This window comes from Pelobates fuscus, chromosome 6 (assembly GCF_036172605.1).
Source record: "Pelobates fuscus isolate aPelFus1 chromosome 6, aPelFus1.pri, whole genome shotgun sequence".
Taxonomy (NCBI): Eukaryota; Metazoa; Chordata; class Amphibia; order Anura; family Pelobatidae; genus Pelobates; species Pelobates fuscus.
The window spans coordinates 168,961,579-168,984,571 of record NC_086322.1 but is presented as its reverse complement, the minus strand read 5'-3'; positions in this window follow the sequence as shown (position 1 = coordinate 168,984,571).

Here is a 22,993-nt window from a genome sequence, read left to right as displayed (position 1 = left end):
GCACAAATTCCTTACACAAAGCAGATGTGACTTGTTCATATTCATTTTAGAGCACATGGGCTTACAGATTTAGAATAGGCATACATTTGGACAATAAAGAAGATCTCAAAGAAGGACCTGACATTGCAATATCAATATTTTATTTACCCTCCACTATCCAAAGGGATAGAATGACCACAGCTAATAAAAACTATGGCCTTTGAAATAAACACATTAAAAATATTTCTGCAATTTGAATTTTTGATTTTGTTGTAACCTAGAGAGCACTTCAGCTTGCTGAATTTCTAAATGGATGTGGAGTATCCCTTTAAAATTCCCATTTATAAAAGTGCCAATATCATTGTGAAATTAGCACTTTTATATTTGAAAATAGAAAGGAATCAAACAGCTGGGGAGATTCACTTCCTACTTCCGTTAGCTCTATTGAGCTAACTGAGGTAGTAGGCACATTCTAATAGAGCGTGTCTGCCTTACAATACTGGCTGCAAGAACTACCTGTGTGACAGGCAGGAGGGAAAGCTCTCCCCTCCTGCCTGTCAGTTCTTGCAGCGTCTGTCCAGTCTCCCTTCCCTGTGTGAACGTGTCCCCCTCCCCTTCCCGCTGACCTTTTAATGTGCAGGTCCGCGGGTAGATCATCTTCAGTTTCCTCTACCCCGACTGTCAGGAAGTGAGAACACTTCCTGCCAGTCTGTGTAGAGGAAACTAAAGATCCTCTACCCACAAATCGGCAACTCCAAGGTCAACGGGGAGGGGAGAGGGAGTCTTTTGCACAGGGAAGGGAGTGGAGGGGGCTTTGGAACAGGAGGGGAGGGGGGGACTTTGAAGCTGAAGGGGAGGGGGGGACTTTAAAGCAGGAGGGGAGGGGAGGACTTTGAAGCAGCAGGTGAGGGGAAACTTTGACACAGCAGGGGAGGTAATTACCACCCAGGTAATTTCATGGTGGGCTCCCCCTGTCTTGAACTGTAGCGCTGGGCGAGTGGGTCTAGAGCCACCCCCTCTCAGCACCGGGCCGCTCCTCCAGGCCCCGAAGATGGGGGCGCCCAGAGGAGCCCTGTCACACTTTTATTTTGATGACAGGTTCCTGCTCTGCCATCAAATACCGGTGACCAAAGGAGAAGGCAGGCAGTGAGGGAGGCTCTTCTTCCAGTCTCTCACTCCTCCCTCGCGTGCCCTCTCTGATGCCGGGAGCTGGAATATGATGCAATTCCGGCCCCAGCATACTAAACGGCAGGCGGGAGGAGTGAGGAGCTGCCACACTGTGGACCCCAGGGAGGTGAGTGTTTGTCAGTGAGTGAGTGTCTGTGTTTGTGAGTGTATGTCTGTCAGTAAATGTCTGTGTGTGTGTGTTTGTCTGTCAGTGAGTGAGTGTATGTCTGTCAGTGAGTGTCTGAGTGAGTGTATGTCTGGCAGTGTGTGTGTGCCTGTCTGTGTGAGTGTATGTGTGTGTGTGTCAGTACGTGAGTGTATGTCTGGCAGTGAGTGTATGTGTGTGTGTGTTTGTGTGTCAGTGAGTGAATGTTTGTCAGTGAGTTTCTGTGTGTGTCAGTGAGTGGGTGTATGTCTGTCAGTGAGTGTCTGTGTGTGTCTGTGTGTCTGTGTGTGTGTCTGTGTGTGTCTGTCAGTGAGTGAGTGTATGTCTTTCAGTGAGTTTCTGTGTGTGTGTGTCAGTGAGTGAGTGTATGTGTGTCAGCATGTGTGTGTCTGTCAGTGAGTGAGTGACATGAAGGGGCGGTAAAATGGATATTTGCCTAGGGCGGCAGAAATCCTTGCACCGGCCCTGGCAGGAGGAGAGTGGGGGACTGACACAGGAGGGGAGAGGGGCTTTGAAACAGGTGGAAAGAGGGGACTTTGACATAAGGAGAGGAGTGGAGATGGGACTTTGACACAGGGAGAGAAGTAAGGATGAGACGCATGGAGAGGAGGGATGAGACGCATGTAGAGGAGGGATGAGACACATGGTGGGACTTGGGCGAGTAGAAATAGAATAGAAACAGAGACTTCTCTATTGGAAGCCTCTGATTGGACAATTCTCTGCGAAGTGACTGAAAGTCACTTCATGTGAAAAGGGGGAGGGTTTACAAAGGCTGCAGTCATAAGAACTACCAATGATTACATCCATGACAATATACATGCATTTATCCATTGGTGGTATATCTACTAAACTGCCCCCTCCCCCTTTTTTTTTGTTTTCAAGTGTAGAGTGGTCCTTTAACTCCCCCCTTTTTCCCCCCAATTATTATGTACATTTTTCTGTGAGTTAGAAAACATGTATATAGCTTCAGGCATAAGAAAAAAACTGTACAGAACAGACACCAACTTTTTATTGCTGGTAGTAGACTGTAGATTAACTGAGATGTCTGATCTTTTTTAATACCTGTCTCCAGCCATGATTCTAAACGCACAGTTCCTTGATGCATGTACTACATACTTGATAACTACAATTGTTGTTGTTCACTCACATGTGAAATCCTAGGGATTTACATTCCTTCTATAATTCCTTATTAACATGTATTTTGCCAGACAGTATAGTGTTCTGATAATTGTAACCCACCGTGTACATTAAATCAGTGGATATGTTGTGATATTTAAGAAGCTAGAAGAAAAGGTATTACACGCTACATATTTTGGTATCTCCATAAATCTAGTCAGACACCACAAAATACATGTTGATTCTAACTACCTGTGGCATTTTTTCACGTCTGGTGGGAATGTCCATATGTTTAGATGATGAACTTAATAGTGTAATGCACATTGGATAGCTGTATGGATGAAGCTTTATTTGAAAATCATAGGGTTTTTTTCGCTGCTAAAAGTTATCATGGCTTTGTCATTATAACAGACTCTTTTTCTGTCTAGTGAAAGGATGATTTTAAAGGTAAACTATGAAGACCCTTCCTGGGATATATAGGCGGTTTTAAGAATAGCCAACATCTGATGGACCCTGATATTCTGGAGAAGTTGGAAACTGAGCCACTGAGATTGGTTAATAGTTTCAAATCTATGTTTTTGTTGTTGCAGTTTCTAAGTGGATATAAGCCAGGTTTCCAATTTCATAACCCCAATTAGGTCGCAAAATGCCCTAATATGCCTTTTGAACAGTAAAGGGAAACTCTATGCATCAAAACATCTTTATTTGATTGATTTTGGTGCATAAATCATGCCTCTGTAGTCTCACTCAATTACCTGCAATTTAGGAGTTAAATCACTTTGTTTATGTACCCCTAGTCACTCATCTCCTGGATGTGACACAATAAGCCTCACTACATACTTCCTGAAAAAGAGTCTAAAGTTTGCACAGTGTGTTTAATTTAGAATGTCTCTAGTGGTATAATTATCTTTGGCTCTGTTAACAGAATTATAGAGACATAGAATGTGACGGCAGATAAGATCCATCTAGTCTGCCCAATTTTCTAAATACTTTCATTAGTCCCTGGCCTTATCTTATAGTTCGGATAACCTTGTGCCTATCCCACGCATGCTTAAACTCCTTTACTGTGTTAACCTCTACCACTTCAACTGAAAGGCTATTCCATGCATCCACCACCCTCTCAGTTAAGTAATACTTCCTGATATTATTTTTAAACCTTTGCCATGTTAAGAATATGTCCTCTTGTTGTGGTAGTTTTTCTTCTTTTAAATATAGTCTCCTCCTTTACTGTGTTGATTCCCTTTATGTATTTAAATGTTTCTATCATATCCCCCCGCCTCGTCTTTCCTCCAAGCTGTACATGTTAAGACCCTTTGACCTTTCCTTGTAAGTTTTATCCTGCAATCCATGAACCAGTTTAGTAGCTCTTCTCTGAACTCTCTCTAAAGTATCAATTTCCTTCTGAAGATATTGTCTCCTGTACTGCATATAATACTCCAAGTGAGGTCTCACCAGTGTTCTGTACAATGGCATGAACACTTCCCTCTTTCTACTGCTAATACCTCTCCCTATACAACCAAGCATTCTGCTAGCATTTCTTGCTGCTCTGTTACATTGTCTGCCTACCTTTAAGTCATCTGAAATAATCACCCCTAAATCCCTTTCCTCAGATGTTGAGGTTAGGACTCTGTCAAATATTCTGTACTCTGTCCTTGGGTTTTTACCCCCAAGATGCATTATCGTGCACTTATCCACATTAAATGTCAGCTGCCACAGCTCTGACCATTTTTCTAGTTTATCTAAATAATTTGCCATTTGGCTTATCCCTCCTGGAACATCAACCCTGTTACATATCTTAGTATCATCAGCAAAAAGCCATACCTTCCCATCAAGACCTTCTGCAATATCACTAATAAAAATATTGAAGAGAATGGGTCCAAGTACAGATCCCTGAGGTACCCCACTGGTGACAAGCCCAAGCTTCGAATATACTCCATTGACTACAACCCTCTGTTGCCTGTCACTCGGCCACTGCCTTACCCATTCAACAATATTGGAATCCAAACTTAAAGATTCCTCTGGTGTGTGATTAAGGTTGAATTAACACAGCAGAGTCTGGAAAAAAATTTGGACTACCAAATTGTTCGTTCAAATTTAATTAACGAAAACCGTTTTGGGAAAACGAATCAACTGAACCAAAAGTATGTTTCAGCTCGGAATTTGTACACTCATCCAATCTGCAATCAGACAAATTGCAGTTTGTAACAAAATAAATCTCCAAGTCTAGTGCTTAGAGCATCCCTTTAAGTCAGTTTAATCATAGAAGATACATTACACTTTCAAAGGAATACATGATGTTTTGCCAGCTATTCCCACCCAGATATATGTCACTACTAAGATCTCAGTGATCAATCGCTATCTTTTTTTGACATGTTGGCTACAGACCCTAGGTTCACAACAGGCGCCCCCATCTGGCTACATACAGTATGTCTGACACAGGCAAAGAAACTGACACAATAGCAAATGTATACTCTATATAATAAGGAAAGGCCAAACCTTATTGAACTAATGAGAAATGTAAAATTAGACGCTAAACTTAAATCAACTTGAATGTGACTCCAACAATATGGCTCAATGAAATGCTATAGCCATTACATACTTTGTCACTGTGCTATGTATATTAGAATATGTGAATTTTATATAGAGTATATCTTATTGTGTTGCAGTTTGTGGGGAAAAAAATAATGTTAACTTTGTAATTAAGGATTAACAACTTGTTGTGCAACTATAAATCAGATTCAAAATTCTCTAACTTCTTTTCAGACCCATTTTACTGCAGGGACTATAAATAAAGTTCAGACACACACAGACCGGTGCATTCATTTGGAGACAGTTTAACTGCGTGTGGCCTAAGGGAATGTTTTAAAATGCCAGCAATTGCTCTTAACTGCTCTACATCAATAATTATAGCCTGATTGTCTGCCTTCTTTGGTGGGCATAGCTGATATACTAATAAAAGTATGAATAATTAAAATTAGTTTTTTTCTTATGGATATTAGAAATGTATATGAATACACAACGCCCCAGATCTCGCTAGAGTGAACTCTAGCCTCGCAGGCTAGTGTTCACTCACCACTAGCACCACCAGGGATGATGTGAGAGTGCCGCTCCCCCCCCCCCCCCCATCCCCCTCCCAGGTACCACCGTGCTGGTTTCCCCCCCAGGCTAAAGGTAAAAAGGGATGGGGGGATATAATGCCTGTTGTTTTTTTTTTTACCCCCCCAACACACAATCCCTTCTAACATATACACACACATCACTCTCACACACAGCACTCTTACATAGCATTCTCACACACAGCACTCTCACACACAACACCCTCACACACAACACCCTCACACACAGCACTCTCACACACAGCACTCTCACACACAGCACTCTCACACACAGCACTCTCACGCACAGCACTCTCACACACAGCACCCTCACACACAGCACCCTCACACACAGCACCCTCACACACAGCACCTTCACACACAGCACCTTCACACACAGCACTCTCACACACAGCACCTTCACACACAGCACTCTCACACACAGCACCTTCACACAGCACCTTCACACACACATCACCCTCACACACATCACCCTCACATACATCACCCTCACATACATCAACCTCACACACAGCACTCTCACACATAGCACCCTCACCCACATCACCCTCACCCACATCACACTCACACACATCACTCTCCCCCACAGCACCCTCACACGCATCACCCTCACACGCATCACCCACATCACCCTCACACACAGCACTCTCACACACAGCACTCTCACACACATAACCCTCATACACTGCACTCACCCACAGCACTCTCACACACATCACCCTCACCCCCAGCACCCCCACACCCTCACCCACAGCACCCACACAGACACCACCCCCACACACAGCACCCTCACACACAGAACCCTCACACACTTTACCCCTCACACACATACACACTGCACCCCTCACACACACTCTACACCCCTCACACATACACACAGAACCCCCCCAACACACTGAACCACACACACACACACACAATACTTCCAGACATATTTATTTATATATATATATATATATATACACACATACTACAGCACCCCTCACACACATACTACACCCCTAAACACATTACATTCCAGACACACACTAGATCCCTTACCCAACTCTGGATCATCTACACACATACACACACTAGATCCATATATATATACACTCTGAATCTGCTATATACACACACTCACTAGATCTCCTATACACATTCTGGGTCCTTCAAACACACACTGAACTCTTATACACACACACACGCACACAAACACACACACACTACATTCCTAACATATACTCTCTGGATCCCCTATACACACACTAGATTCCTTGTGACACATACTACACCCCTAAACACACACTCTCTACAACCCCTACAAACACTACATCACCTGTACACACACACACACACACACACTATAGCCCGTATGCACACACTTGCTACATGTCCTGTACACACATTCTCTACAGCCCCAGCCATATATCCATTACATTACACAACAAACACAACACAACTAGAACCAACCTTATTACACAATACCACACCATAATCAGCTCACTCTACACAAACACAATTCCACAAGCAGGCTACAAACACATGCACAATACTCTTTCCTGGCCATTTTGTCTCCAGGTATCCCATTTATAGAGACATCAGAGACAAGTTGCAAGGAAACACAGTGGAAGCATGTTATTAAAATTGCTAGCACTGTGTCGAACAAATACAGGGCTTTTTTCTCATGCTAGTGCTCTTCAGCAGAGCTCTGCGCATGGTCTGCCCTGGAAGAGCATTGACCCAACATGCTCACTTTAAGAGGGTGCGTGCTTGTCATTGGTGATAACAAAACACACCCTCTCTGCCCCACCCCGCACTCTTCTTAGTGGGTCGCTCTGATAAAAAAATGCCCGGACCGAATTTTTTTTCCAGTCCGGCCCTGCCTCTCCTTATACAACCAAGCATTCTGCTAGCATTTCCTGCTGCTCTATTACATTGTCTGCCTACCTTTAAGTCATCTGAAATTATTACCCCTAAATCCCTTGCCTCAGATGTTGAGGTTAGGACTCTATCAAATATTCTGTACTCTGCCCTTGGGTTTTTACGTCCAAGATGCATTATCTTGCACTTATCCATATTAAATGTCAGCTGCCATAACTCTGACCATTTTCCTAATTTACCTAAATCATTTGCTATTTGGCTTATCCCTCCTGGAACATCAACCCTGTTACATATCTTAGTATCATCCGCAAAAAGCCATACCTTCCCATCAAGACCTTCTGCAATATCACTAATAAAAATATTGAAGAGAATGGGTCCAAGTACAGATCCCTGAGGTACCCCACTGGTGACAAGACCATGCTTCGAATATACTCCATTGACTACAAATCTCTGTTGCCTCTCACTCAGCCACTGCCTTACCCATTCAACAATATTGGAATCCAAACTTAAAGATTGCAGTTTATTGCCTTCTATGTGCAACAGTGTCAAAAGCCTTACTGAAATCTAGGTAATCAATGTCTGCTGCACCACCCTGATCTATAATTTTAGTTACCCAATCAAAAAAATCAATAAGATTATTTTGGCATGATCTCTCTGAAGTAAACCCATGTTGTCTCTGATCTTGAAATCCATGTGATTTTAGATGTTCGACAATCCTATCATTTAACATGGTTTCCATTACTTTCCCCACTACTGAAGTAAGACTTACTGGTCTATAGTTGCCCAACTCCTCCCTACTACCTTTCTTGTGAATGGGAACAACATTTGCTAACTTCCAATCTTCTGGGACTACTCCTGTTAACAATGATTGGTTAAATAAATCCGTTAATGGTTTTGCTAGTACACCACTAAGCTCTTTTAATAACTTTGGGTGTATTCCATCAGGCCCCATTGACTTATTTGTCTTTTTTTAAAATATACTTGCTACAGGCACCTTCTGTCCTTGTTTTGGGGGACAATTGGATTGATGTTTTGTCACCCTTTTGTCCCCCCCCCCCCTGCTCCTAGTTTAAATACATCCTAGCAAAACCTCCTAACTGCTCACTGAGAACATTTGCGAAAGATGCAAAACAATCTTTTTTGTACAGTTTATTTCCATTCCGAACAGAGCTACCATGAGAAATGAAGCCAAATTCTTGTTTCTGAAACCATTCACCAAGTCACAAGTTAGAGTCCCTAATACGCATGCGCCTGTTGTTCTGAGTGTTATGCACAGGCAGAACTTCAGAGAATGACAGTGTGGAAGAAACCTGCCATATATCATTGGCAGGTACACAATAAACTTCCTTTACCTCTGAAACCTCATTGCAAGCCAAGTCATTTTTCCCCAGATGGACAAGTACATCCAATTCCCCTTCCTTAACCCGCTTAACAATATTACAAATACGTCTCTTTTCTCTGTGAGCAGTAACTCCAGGAAGACATCTCACAAGGCCACTTTTGTCCAACTCCACACCTCTTATGATAGAATCCCCCAACAACAACTGCTTTCTATCAGGTCTCACCTTATACTTTTTTGGCTGCAGTCTTGCTCAACTTTGACATAGAGGATGATGGTTCCACAAACTCGAGTCGAGTCTGTCTCCATAACACCACTACCCTCGGTGCCTGAGAATGTCTCCACAACACCACTACACTCTGTGCCTGAGCCTGTCTCCATAACACCATTACACTCTGAAAGTGCTGAAAATCAATTATGTAGAGTAACAGACTATGTAATATGCCTTTTATCCACAACTCTAAGTCTACCAGATCCTACAGTAATCCATCTGCCATCCCTAGTACGTCTCTGCGGCAGTGACTTTGCAACAGTTCCAGCCTGCGCTTGTTTACCAGATAATTTACAAATCTCAGACTTCGAAAATAACATTTCCTGACGCAATATAGAGAACTGTCTACAGAATAGACAGCATCCAAATCTCCAAAAAGTGGAAAGTGAAACAAATGCATAACAACTATTACACTGAACTAAGTCTGCCATTATAATGAGGTTAGTTATTTAAATCAAACAAATCTTAATTTTCTTTTTTTACCTCCTGTAAACCTCAGTTTACCTTCAGTTTATCTCCAAAATAGATAGCCTTTTTGGAGATAAACTGACGGTAAACTTTTTAGAGCCTTTTTAATACCAAAGATATATGGAACACTAGAATATGAGCTTTACATGCCTTACTAAGCTCTCCCCTCATAACCGAAAAACTGTATGTGGGTGTTCAGACTGACACATCACTGTTCAATTTTAGCATACAATATTGCTTTACTTTGTATAAATGGATACCATGATTTATTTCTTGACATTTTACAGTTTGAAAATAGCATTAAACTGAGGGCAATTGTTCTGGCACTAATCATTCATCTGCTAATTACTAGTCTGTATGAGATGTTCCAGGTGTGAGGTTCAAGGAGTAAACCTCCAAGGACATTTCTCAGTGTGAGTCATGTTGCCGCAAAGAAAAACTAGGTGCATTTGCAGAATGTATATTTCTTTAAACATTTATCAACATGAGATTATAAAGATATATAGGTTAAAGTAAAAGAAGACCACGAGAAGCAAAAAAGGATTGACAAGTATAAATAACTGAAAATTAAGTAATGCATTAAATATGTGTTATCTTAAATAAGATCTCACATTTGTCAAATTTAAATGGACATTCCAAGATTCATTTATAACACATAAAAAAATTAGAAAACAAATTAACTGAAAATGATAAAGTTGCCAACTTTTTGGCAAATGAAAATTGCTGGTGTCTTATACTCATCCAGTTGTCTCATTTAGGAAATATAGCTTATTTATCAAAAGGAGAGTTGAAAGCTTTAAATGCAGGGACACCATTAGGGGGGTACAGGCAATACAGCTGTACGGAGACTGACATGCCCGGGGGCCCAGGCCCTATATTCCCATTGCTCATATATACAGCAAGTATCGCTATATATATGCACCTGCGGGCCCATGCTGGCTTCTATAGTGAAGATGGGGCCCAGGAGACTCCAACTTTCATCTCCAGCAGGTCTTCTTGTGAACTCCGACTGTCAGAGTGTTGCCACGGGTTACCACAGCAAGGCTCAATGCAGCGGGAGAGGACCTGCTGCCTGCCAGAGGTGATAACTGGAGTCTTTTGGGCACCTCTATACTACAGAAATTAGGAAGCTGCTGTTTCACCGGACTGAACCATCAGTGACTCTAGTGACCTCCCCCCCCTGGACATAGGTAAGAAGAATGGAGGGGGGAAGAAACTTAATTATAAATTTAAAACAAAAACTGCTTACCCCACACAGCCAACCCCACAAGATAATACACTGTTTAGATGTTCTGCAAAACAACCCAGAGATTACAATAAAAATGCAGTCAAAGGTGGTTCTGTTGTTGTAAATTAATGGACATCACCTATTATGAAACTGAGGTTTTAAATAAATGAGAAGATGTGGTTTGAATTATAAAAAAAAAATATTATTTATTCATTTATTTTGAAGATTTAAATGGACTGTTAGGGGATAGCCTAGGGAATCATCAGTGAAAAAAGTATGTATCTAAAATTTATTTTTAAAAGATCTAGCCCTGCAATGGAGCCAATAAATGAACCCTGCAGTGCACCCACATAGGATTGAGGGGAGTCGTAATGCTCCTGGCACCATATACAAAAGCAGCTCAACCACTTTCTAGCAACAGTGAATACAGTGAAAATTTCTATTCCTTTTTATGGATCAAAAATAAAGATTTTAGATAAATTTTACTTTCAGTTTCAGGATCTACATTGTTGAAAGATGTTTAATGACAGTTTCTATTTTTAAGCAACAAAAAAGGCAAAGTCTATTTTTATATTTATTATATATTTTATATTTATTTTAAGACAGGCAGACCAATTCCCAAGGTATGGCATATACTATGATATAGAGGGTATTTTGGTTAATTAAGAAGCAATAGTTCATTAAAGGAACACTATAGGGTAAGGAACACAAACATCTATTCCTGGTCCTGTAGTGCTTAATCCACCATTTAGGTGGCTTGCCCTAGGTTCGAACCCTTAGAAAATGTTAAAACTCACCTTATTTACAGCATTGACGTTGACCCCGCCCTGATCCGCCTCCTTGGTGACAACAACGGAATTACCAATTTTTAGCCAAAGCCCTAGGGAAAGCATTGGATTGGCTGAAATCAGCAAGGAGGCGGGATGGGGTCGGGGCCAAACATTGTTTTGGCCAATCAGCACCTCTTCATAGCAATGCATTGTATCACTGCATCTCTTTGAGGAAAATTCAGCATCTCCACGCTCTGCCTGCTGTGCAGCACTGCCCCAGGAAGCACCTTCAGTGGCCAACTGAGGAGTGGCCACTTGGAGGTGTCCCTATGGATCAATGTAAACACTGCCTTTTCTCTGAAAAGGCTCTGTTTGCATGAAAATCCCTGAAGGCAATGATTATACTCACCAGAACAACTACATTAAGCTGTAGTTGTTCTGGTGACTATAGTGTCCCTTTAAGCTATATCTACCGTAACCTATATTATTTATAAAAATGGTTAATGGGCAATAATTTATATTGTTTGTGTGGAACAAAGAGAAACAGTGTACATTGATACAAGATTTTTTTTTTCTGAGAATATATGTTAATACAATGAAACAAATATCACTAGAACTTTGGGAAATGTCTCTTGGCTGTAATTAAGAATAGTCTAAAGCTGCCTGTGAAATAAAGCCTTTTATGCTGTCTGTGTTATTTTTTAAAGGGTAATAAATGTGATGCCTTGCTTATTTAGTCAAATAGCACAGCTGATTTTGGAGACAAACGTATTAGTTTGCGCATCAGAATGAGCTTGAGGCATGCATGTAAACATCAAAAACAAAAAATGTAGTTAGAATTTGTCTGCTACTGTAATGATTATAACATTAGGTTTATCGCATAACTATAAAAGAGAATACATAGTAACCTTGTGGTTTAATTCCTTTTTGCAATGTTAAAGGGATATATATTGTTTTTGTAATAATTAATTTATATCCTTCAATGCAATGTTAAAGGGATATATATATTGTTTTTGTAATACTTCATTTTTAAAAAATATTTAAAGTGCCCTTATGTAAAAACTCAATGCTTTGAATCTTCTCAAAAAATATAATATTCAACCAGGAAGTGTCTGACATACCTCAGCTAATTCCTGCTTTCCCATTCATTCTGATAGTGTATTTAAGGCAATTAGCTCACATTTGTATAACTAGCTCATAGAAACCTCCTATAAATGTTACATAGAGACATGCCCCTAACAAGTTCAGTTTTTCTCACAACTGTTTTACCTTTGTATACAAAAGAAGAAAGAAAATCCCAGTTTGAAGTGTTTTTCAATCTTGCAACAAACTAGGAAAAACATCCTTCTTGACCCCAGAATGGCAGTCAGATCTCTCCTCGGATCAAGAAGCTGTTCGCCCACCTATTAAAAATGATATCCCTAATAATCATTTTTTTAGAAAGTGAGGATTTAACCTTTAAGGCAAGAAACTCATTGAAACCTATAAATCTTCTACAACTACTTACACACCAATTTGGGATTTTGACCATTATAGGAACATTCCAGGCACCCATATTTGGTGAAATTGACATTTATTATGCTTGGTGGGTTTTCTAATGATCTCCTTTTGTGTTGCTCTGCAAGCCTATCTGCCTATGTCATTGTCTCCCAAATTGCTGTGCTTTTTCCCCTCTAATATATATTGCTTGAGTGTTGTCAGGGTTTATGTTTATGTACCATTTAAGATGGCACTTTGACAGGGGCGGCATTTTTTCTTCACTGTACTCTTTAAGTTGCCTGCTGTGGGGCCTTGCCTTGTCCTGTGAAGAGGGGGCCCAGAGGTCTAATCTTCTCCACCAGCAGCATCGGATCCTTTTCTCTTGCTAGCCTGCGTGAGCGCAGCCGCAGATTGCCATGGCAACACTCTGGTAAGCATTACGTCTCGCGCGGTGCATTGCCATGGCAACGCTCACGCGGCTCTCAAGAGGAGAGGAGCTGATTGTGCAGGAGAGAAAGATTAGACTTTTGGGCCCCCTTTTCACAGGACAAGCATGCTGTGCCACTGGACCACCATGGAATCTACTATATCCCCTCCCTGACCACAGGTAAGAGGGAGGGAGGGGGGAATAAACCTAATTATAAATTTTAATAAACCTAATTATAAATTAACAAAAAACTGCTCACCCCTCACAACTCCTATTCAACTTCATACACACACTACATGCACTACACAAATAAGACTCTGCATTCGCTACACACAGACACTGCACCCACTACACAAACACACACTCTGCATCCACTACACACATACTGCATCCACTACACACACTACATCCACTATTCACACAAACTCTGCATTATCTGCACACACTCTGCATCTACTACACACACTCTCTGCATCCACAACACAGTTATACTCTGCATTCACTGCACACATACTGCATCCATTACACACACTGCATCCACTATATACACACACTGCATGCACTACACAAACACACACTCTGTATCCACTATAACCAGACACAATGCATTCACAATACACACTGCATCCCCTACATAGACAATGCATTCACTACATACACTTCATAACATGATGGATGTGCGTGTGGCTTTAGTGCCCGGGCATCATTTCATCTTTAGACACAGACAGCACAATGTCTTGGGCCAGCCATGGTCATCATAGTCTTATATAAAATGTGGCTAGAACCCAGATAATTGGTTTGTCATAGTTTTATCACATGAGGTACTTCCAATACTTCTAATGAGGTTATAAGGTTTTTTTTTTTTTTTTTTAGTGGGTACTTTTTCGATCAAATTTTAAAGAATGCTGATCTTGATCTCTAAAATAACACTGACATATTAGGTTTAAAAATCCCTGTATATTATTAGATGTCGATAAGTTACAAATAGCGGAATTAAAAATAAACATTTCCTCAAATGAAAAGTTGGTAAGGAAGTAAGGTAATAACATTTAAATTAACCTACTGTTTGTGAGAAAAATTGCATTTTCTCTATTATACTAATATTTCAGACCTTGTCTAACATATTGCAAGGTAAGTGATACTGTATACTATTTCAAACTTTTCATTTACCCAATATGTCTCTATATTAAGAAAAAAAACAAATTTAAAAAAAATTGGCATTGGGTAAATGTTTTAACATTTTGTTATATTTGTCTGAACAGAATGTGGTAGCTATATAGCCTATGTTTTATATAAATGTTACTATAATAATTGTTTCAAATAAAATTGTGGAGAAGTGAAAAAAAAACATCATATTGTGGTGGGACTACCCTGAATAACTGACTAGTAGTAAAATACAACCTTGGCCAAGGAGCTTACAGGGTTGGAGAATTCCTGCATGGTTAAACAACGACAGCAACTTTTTTTTTTTTTTTAAATTCTTTATTTATATCCAGGCAGAGCACCAATAATGATACAAACAACACAATACAGTAAGACACAAGGTAATATAGCATACATCCGATATTGCACAAGTGAGAAAAACAAACAGTGTAATAAGGTATTCTCCGAGTGCATGCGTAAATCGTGTGCAGACTGTCATATCCCAAGTTCTGAAAGTGCCCCGCCAGGGTTTTTTATAAGAGAGATAATATAAAAGATGAAAATTATCGTGATCCGACCAGCTATCAAGTTCCGTATCCTCTCACACCATGCTCATATGTATTTACCCATATAAAGTACAGGTGGGATCAGAATGTTTGAGGGAGCCTAAAACTTCCCCAGAGTCGTCAGCACGTATCTGCCAGCATTACGCCAGTACCGCCTAAGACTCCACACCTGCTCACCTGAGCTCACCTACTTGGCGATAAAGGAGCACTATTATCGGTCAGGACCGAGAAGAAGGTGACTTATAGAAAAGTGGAAGCACATAAACTTCCAAGAAGGAAAGATAAAGGAGATAGGGGTAGGAGGAAGGTATAAGAGGGGGAAAGGAGGGGGTCAGGAAGGGGTAGACCAGGGAACCAATCGCCACGACCCCAACAGAGTCACGCGGCCCAGGCCCACAATGGAACTCGAGCAATTAGCAACATTCGTCCCTACGAAGGAGCGCCGGGTGGATGAAACAAGGCCAGGGGATGACGGCCGGCAAGAGACGCAGGGGGCCGGGGGAGAGACCTCCCCCCACCCCATCACCTATTCGCCGACTCCACTCTCTATCCACGGGCCCCAGACCTTTTCAAATCTAGACAATGTACCCCTGACCTGCGCTGTCAGCTTGTCCATTAGGTAATTATCTCTAATCTTTTGAATAACCAGGTCTCGCGAGGGGATCCCCCTTTGCAGCCAGACCTGTGCCAAAGCCCTCCGAGCAGCTAAGTTCACCTTAAGTACCAGTTTCTGTTCATTCCTGGTCCAATCATCCATGGACCTGGCCAGGAGGAAGACCCAGGGGTCTAGGCGGACTTCTCTATCAAAAATATCCCGTAGCAGGTCTGCAATCAATTTCCAATACTTCCGTATCTCAGGGCAATCCCACCACATGTGAAGATAAGTCCCCTTTTGGCCACAACCTCTCCAACACAGATCATTGGGCGCCCTATGCATCCTGTAAAGCTTTACCGGAGTGGTATACCATCTAAACATGGTCTTGTAAGCCTGTTCCTGCAGGGAGACACACATTGACGAGGCCGCCGCGGCCTCCCAAATCTCCTGCCACTCGACCCCTTCTAGCTCCTCATTCAAGTCTGCCTCCCAGTGGGCCGTGTAGGTCAAATCCCCCCACTCAGTCGTGGTCGTGCTTAGATGTGCGTATAAATTAGTAATCAGACCTTTCGGGAATTGTTCTTTCACGCACATCCGTTCAAAGAACGTGAGCGGGGTCAATGCGGCCGTTTTTACCTCCGGGGTCAGGGCAAAATCCCTTAGTTGGAGGTATCTGAAAAAGTCAGACGGACGTAGAGGGGCTCGGGATTTCAATTCCTCAAATGTTACAAGCGATCCGCCTTCATAAAGTTGGTAAAATCTCTGGACCCCAGTGCCCTCCAAACCTCGAAAGTCCCTCGCCTCCATCCCAGGTAGGAACGCCGCATTCCTCAAATAAGGGGTCAAAGGGGACACATGGGGAGACAAGCCATACTTTAAAGCTGCTGCATCCCATATTTTTATAGAGTTATTTATAGCCGGGCATGCTACATGGGTCGTTGGTCTACGGTCCCGAGGGACCCACATGTAGAATTGTGGCAAATCTGATCCCAAGATAGCAGATTCCAAATCAACCCATCGCCTCTCCCCGACAGGGGAGTGCCACATGGCTATCTGGGTCAGTTGGGCTGCCAGATAGTAAAAATAAAGGTTAGGCAGCCCCAAACCTCCCCTCGTTTTCGCTCTATAAAGAACATTACGTGAGATCCTATGGCTCCTATTCTGCCAAATGAATTTACCCACCGCCTTCTGAAGCGCGCCCAAGTCCGCTCTAGTCAGTCGGACCGGGAGTGCCTGAAACAGGAACAAGATTCGGGGGAGGACATTCATCTTGACAGAATGGATCCTGCCGATCCAAGAGATCGGCTTATCCACCCACCTCTCCATATCGTCAATCAGTGTTCGCATCATAGGGGCGTAATTTTGTTGGAACAGCTGAGCAGGGTCTGCCGTAAGTCGGACTCCAAGGTACGTAATATAATCCCTCGCTATACGTATATTGTACGTTCGTCCTATAAGGTCTAGTTCCGCGGTTCCCACCCTCACCGGAAGCACGCTCGACTTGGCCATGTTAACCTTATAGCCGGCTATTCCACTATACACATCCAGCAGCAGCGTCAATGCCTCCATAGATTCCAATGGGTCAGTCAGAGTAAGCAGAATGTCATCAGCAAAGCCCGACACGACATACTTCTGCCCTCCAACCATAACCCCCTTGATATCCGCGTTTTCCCTGACAGCCTGCAAAAGGGGTTCCAAGGAAAGGGCAAACAGCAGGGGCGACAAAGGGCAGCCCTGTCTGGTACCGTTCCCCAAACTGAAAGGCGTTAACCTGGCCCCCGCTATCCTTACCCGTGCCCTAACATCCGTGTACATAGCTCTAATCAATGTAAGGAACGGGGCTGGAAAGCCAAAGTGTCGAAGTACTTCGAACAGATACGGCCACTTCACCCTGTCAAAAGCCTTCTCGGCGTCGAGTGATAGTATCAAGGTTGGGGTGTCCCTAGCGGTTTGTCGCCAGATGAGGTCAACATTGCGCCTAGTATTCTCGAACAGTTGCCTACCTGGGATAAAGCCCACTTGGTCCGGATGTATTAGGCCTGGCAGCAAGGGGTTCAGCCTATGAGCCAGAACTTTTGCCAGGATTTTGCAATCATGATTGATCAAAGAGATAGGGCGGAAATTTTCCGGCACCGAGTCATCCCTACCTGGCTTTGGCAATAGAACAATATCAGCCAATGACATGTCTCCATCCGGTGCGCCCCCTTCCAATAGATCGTTGAACCATTTCTCCAAATGGGGAGTCAGTTCTTCCCGAAAGATCTTATAGTAACCCCCATCGAAGCCATCAGGGCCCGGAGCCCTGTTGCCTCTTAACGAGGAGATAGCCGCGTCAATTTCCTCAGCCGAAATCCGCATTCCTAGGGCCTCGGAGTCTGCACCCCGTAAGGCCGGGAGGGACAATCGGGAGAGGAAAGAGCGGGTGTCATCAGTTTCCTTAGAGGGGTCATTGCCAGTCCCCCTAGAATGGTTATATAATTTGGAATAATATTCCGTAAAGACTTGAGCTATCTTAGAGGGGTCCGTATGGCCTGTGCCCGAGGCATCTTTAATGCTCGTAATGTGCGTGCTTCTCTGTCTCGGTCGGAGAGACCTTGCTAATAGTGTATCCATTTTGTTTGCTTTTTCGTAATAAGTTCGCTTGGACCAAACAATAGCCCTGGCCGTCTCGTCGAGGAGAGTTTCGCGTATTAATGCCCGGAAGGCTTTAACGTCAGCTAGGGTGCGAGGCGAATTGTTAAGTTTATGTTTCGTTTCTGCTTTTCCAAGAGCCTCCAGGAGCGCCGCTAACCGTTGAACCTTTCTCTTTTTTTTCAAGGTGGCTTCTCGGATTAGAACACCCCGGATAACCGCCTTGTGCGCTGCCCACACCGTGGGCGGACGGACACCAACCTCAGTATTTCTAGCGAAATACTCTGCCAGTTCCCCCCGAACCTTCTCCACCACGATCGGGTCCTGGAGCAGGGAGGTGTTCAGCTTCCAAGACCACGGAGAAGCCGTACACAAATTGTCCAAGGTCATTGTGACCTCCGCGTGGTCCGACCAGGTTATCGACCCCACCGTGGCGCCGGATACCTTGGGCACCACATGGGGGTTCACAAGAAAAAGGTCGATCCGCGAGTAGGTATCATGGGGGGCAGAATAAAAAGTGAAGTCCCGAACATCGGGATGATGTGCTCTCCAGATATCCAAAAGACCCGTACGCCGAATAAAGTCATATAACAGTCTATCCTGTCCCCCTCTCCCATGGGATCGAGGGAGTCCCCTGCATGGCCCTCTATCCACCGCCGGACATGGAGCCGCGTTGAAATCGCCTCCAACTATCACCATGCCATGCGGTAAAGAATTCACCAATCGAGCCATGTCCTCCCAAAAATCGGTGGAGGGGGCGTTCGGTGCGTAGATATTAAGCAGGTGTATCGGGTGCGAATGAACACTCCCCGTCACTAAAATAAAACGCCCTCCTGGATCCGCCTGGACCGTTCCCACTCTGATCGGGCATCTATGATGGACAAGCACCGCGACCCCATTTCTCTTGTTTAAAGCCCTGGACTCATAGGCTGTCCGAAAGGTATGGTCCTTCAAGGCCAGCTTAGCTACAGCCGGGATATGTGTCTCCTGTAGGAATGCTATATCAGGATTAAGGCGCTTAAGTTCCCGAAACATAAGGCGGCGCTTGTTCGGAGCATTAAGGCCTTTCACATTCAATGATAATAACTTTAGAGGCATCTTATTCTACATGTTGTCCAGCTAAACCCATGCGCCAGCTCGCCCTGAGGCCAAGAGGCGCGGTCTGTCATAACGTAGCTCAGAAACATTAATAGGCCCAGGCCCAACTGACTAGGACAATAGTACGTGGCACAGTTAGGTTCACCCGTTCCCCCCTCCTGAGGGGATAGCACAAGGGAAGGGATAAGAAAAGGGAAGTAAGGGGGAGAAAAAAGGACAGAAAGAAAAAGAGAAAATGAAAAATAGAACATAAAAAAAATAAGCCTGGTCTTACCTATAGCCAGGCATGTCTGGGGTGTAAGCTCCGTCCTCCTCAAAACCTCCATGAAGATCCATCGGATTAGGAACATAGACCAACAACAGAATGCACCACAAGGGTGCCAATGTCAACTAATTAAGAGATATTAAATATACTACCATTAGGTGGGTGACAGTGCGGATTACCAACCCCAACTCCAAGGGGTCTGCCCCCGCAGCTAAAAGCCGCCCCGCCAGCCTCCCCCCCAGGAATCTACCCGAAGGCCCAGGCAGACAACCAACCCCCGCGACTCCACCCCCGCAACCATGATTTCAGAAGCAACGAAGCCATCCCTCCCCCAGTGGGCAACCCCTCATACACCGGGCCCTCTAGTGCGGCACGGCCGATCGATCGGCTCAGGGGATAAGGGGGGGGGAAGGGCCAACTCCCTGCCACAGACCCATGATTCCATAGCATATCCTGAACAGTAATATAGCATGACCCAAATAAGAACCCCGCCCGCCGCCCCCCACCTCCACCCGACCAGAAACAGGACCGGGATATGAAAAACTTGGAGAGTAGGGAGAGAGCCGTCTACCGCCCGGAGCAGAGCCAGACAAGTTTAGCTAGGGGTCCCAACATCACATAAAAATCTGAATTAGTACATACAACCCGAAACCATTGCGCAAAAGCCAACCCGCCGCCCACGGCAACCCGAACCTCCCATCAAAGACAAAAAGGAGGAGAGGGGGCGGGGGGGGCGATAGCCTCCCAACACAGTACAACATAAACCTAAACTTAAATACATGACCCCTTTCCGCCGCGTAGGCAGGCTCCCACCGCCCAGGTCAACCCGACATACACACATTGCAGAAAAATAACCTCATCTGGAGTATATCCCGATAACTATGTAACAAGTAAAATCTACCCTGCCGGTCCCCAATAACTAGCGCAAACCCCCACCCGCCGCCCACCGCACAGAATAAATCCAAAGCCACCTAAGTTTTGTCAATGTCGCTCAAATAGAGAGTGTGTGACGGTGGGAGGGCCAGGGCCAGAGAGAAGCGTTGTCCCGAATGTGAACGGCCACCTCTGCCCCTAAAATACAGCACTCACACCCATCAGCTCGTCGGGCCCAAAAATGACAGGCCGTAGTGAAAGTAAGCCCTAGCCCACCCCATAAAGATGTCCCAACCCCAACAAAAAGGGAAGCTTGAAAAACAAATAGGGTCGGGCCGACCCAGGGCCTTGGTATGGGGGGGAGGGGAGGGGAGGGGGGGGGGGGGAAGGGAAGGGAGGGGGGGGGGGAAGGGAAGGGAGGGGGGGGGGAGGGGGGGAAGGGAGAGGGGGGAGGGGAGGGAAGGGGGGGAGGAGGGAACAAGTAAAAGGATCAGGGAACCCCCCAGATCTACCCACCCAAACAGCGAGAGCCCCCCCTGAACACCTGAGAGCCCATAGCTACGGACATCCGAATCGGTAGATCGCCAAATAAGCCGATTCCCTCACTCTCCCGCCGTGAGCCAGTCACGAGGCAGAGGAGTCAAGGTGCCTGCCGAAGTAGCCTGTATCGCCAGATCCACTGGAACCGGAATACCCATCCCCTGCAAGAAAGGCACCGGGTCACCATCAGCCAGCAAGATTTTGGTGCGGCCATCCTTAAACGCCATCAATCGGAAAGGGTGGCCCCAAGCATATTTAATGTTGTTGCTCTGTAGAAGTTCAGTAATAGGGCGCCACTCGCGCCGTTTCTGCAGCGTAGCAGGCGTTAAGTCTTGGTAAACAGCCAGTTCAGCCCCATTATACATTATCTTGTTATTCCTACCATGTGTCATGATAGCTTCTTTGGTTTGAAACGACAGGAACCTGATGATCACATCCCTTGGCCTCCTGTCGTCCATCCGCCGGGCTCGCAGTGCCCTATGGGCCCGTTCAACATGCCACAGATGTTCTGGTATGTCAGGGAGAAGCGGTCTAAAAATGCTCACCACCAGTTCAAGGAGAGACCCCTCCCCCTCCTGCTCCGGCAGGCCGCGAAGACGGATATTGTTTCTCCGTGATCTGTTGCCGAGGTCATCGATAGCTAACTCGGCTTGGGATAGTCGGGACGTCAGGACGTTAATTTGCCCTGCAGCTGCATTGTGGGCTACCACAGTAGACTCCATCCGCTGTTCCAGGGCAGCTGTCCTGACGCCCAAGGCCTGAATCTCCGTTTTGACCTCGGCCGTGTTCCTGGCAATCTCCGTGGCTAGGTAGGACCGAACCTCCGCCAGCTTCGCCAGAATTTGGCCTGTGTCGGTTTCCAGGGCCACCGAAGAGACTCCGCTCCCCGGGCTGGATGGTGAGTGAGGCGTCCCCCGGCCATCCCGTCCGCCATCTTGAGTGGCCATGCGCATGGCGCGAGAGGCCGCAAACATTTCCGACACCGTAGCGCCCGGTTCCGAAGGTTTTTTTTGCTGCTTTCTCTGGACCCGCCTATCCATCTCAGGTCACCCACCTAAATCCGTAAGTTATACGAGTATATCTCTGCTAATATAGGCCGTTGGCACCGTGGTTCAGCGGAGCTCTATCCGGACACGTCCAGCTCGCTCGGCTGCAAACCACGCCCCCCAACGACAGCAACTTTTATCCACATGGCATATCTTTTCAATTTGATATTTTCTGAGAGATTCACTGATCTCTCATCACAAAAAAAAACTAATTTTAACATTATATATTTGCAGCTCTTGAACTTTAGGATATCAGAAAATTCCTACTGCCATAATAATATTATTTTTTGCCTTACAGGAATATATTTATTTCTTGAAAAGTGTGAGTTCAGTTAAACTCAATCTCTGGCACTCCTTATACCTCTCAACATTTCAAACAGACAAGTGAGTGGGGATGTGGCCAGGGGCAGGCTCCTGAAAATTTAGGTGACTTACTAATAACAATTTATACAACTAAAATGTAATTTAGACAAAAATAATATCTTACTTACACAGAGTGAAATCTAAAAATCTAAACACATTTATTGTAGTTTCAAGACACATTACTGTGAGTATTATTGCTGTGGAGCTCTGTTTTACACTCGGAAACACGCACAATATAAAGCTGCTATGGAGCTTGGGTGAGTACACTAAGGGATTTTTAACCCTTTAGTGGAGAGGGGAAGCACGAGTAAGGAGGGGGGCAGTGGCAGCTATAGTGCTAGGAATACAACTTTTTATTCTTAGTACTATAGTGTCCCTTTAAAATTAAAGTGTCCCTTTTTGTCTATTTGAAGTGTTCGGAGATATGTTATGACTACTGTGGTAGGTAAGGTCACATCTTTTTTACTGACTATTCTACTCTTCC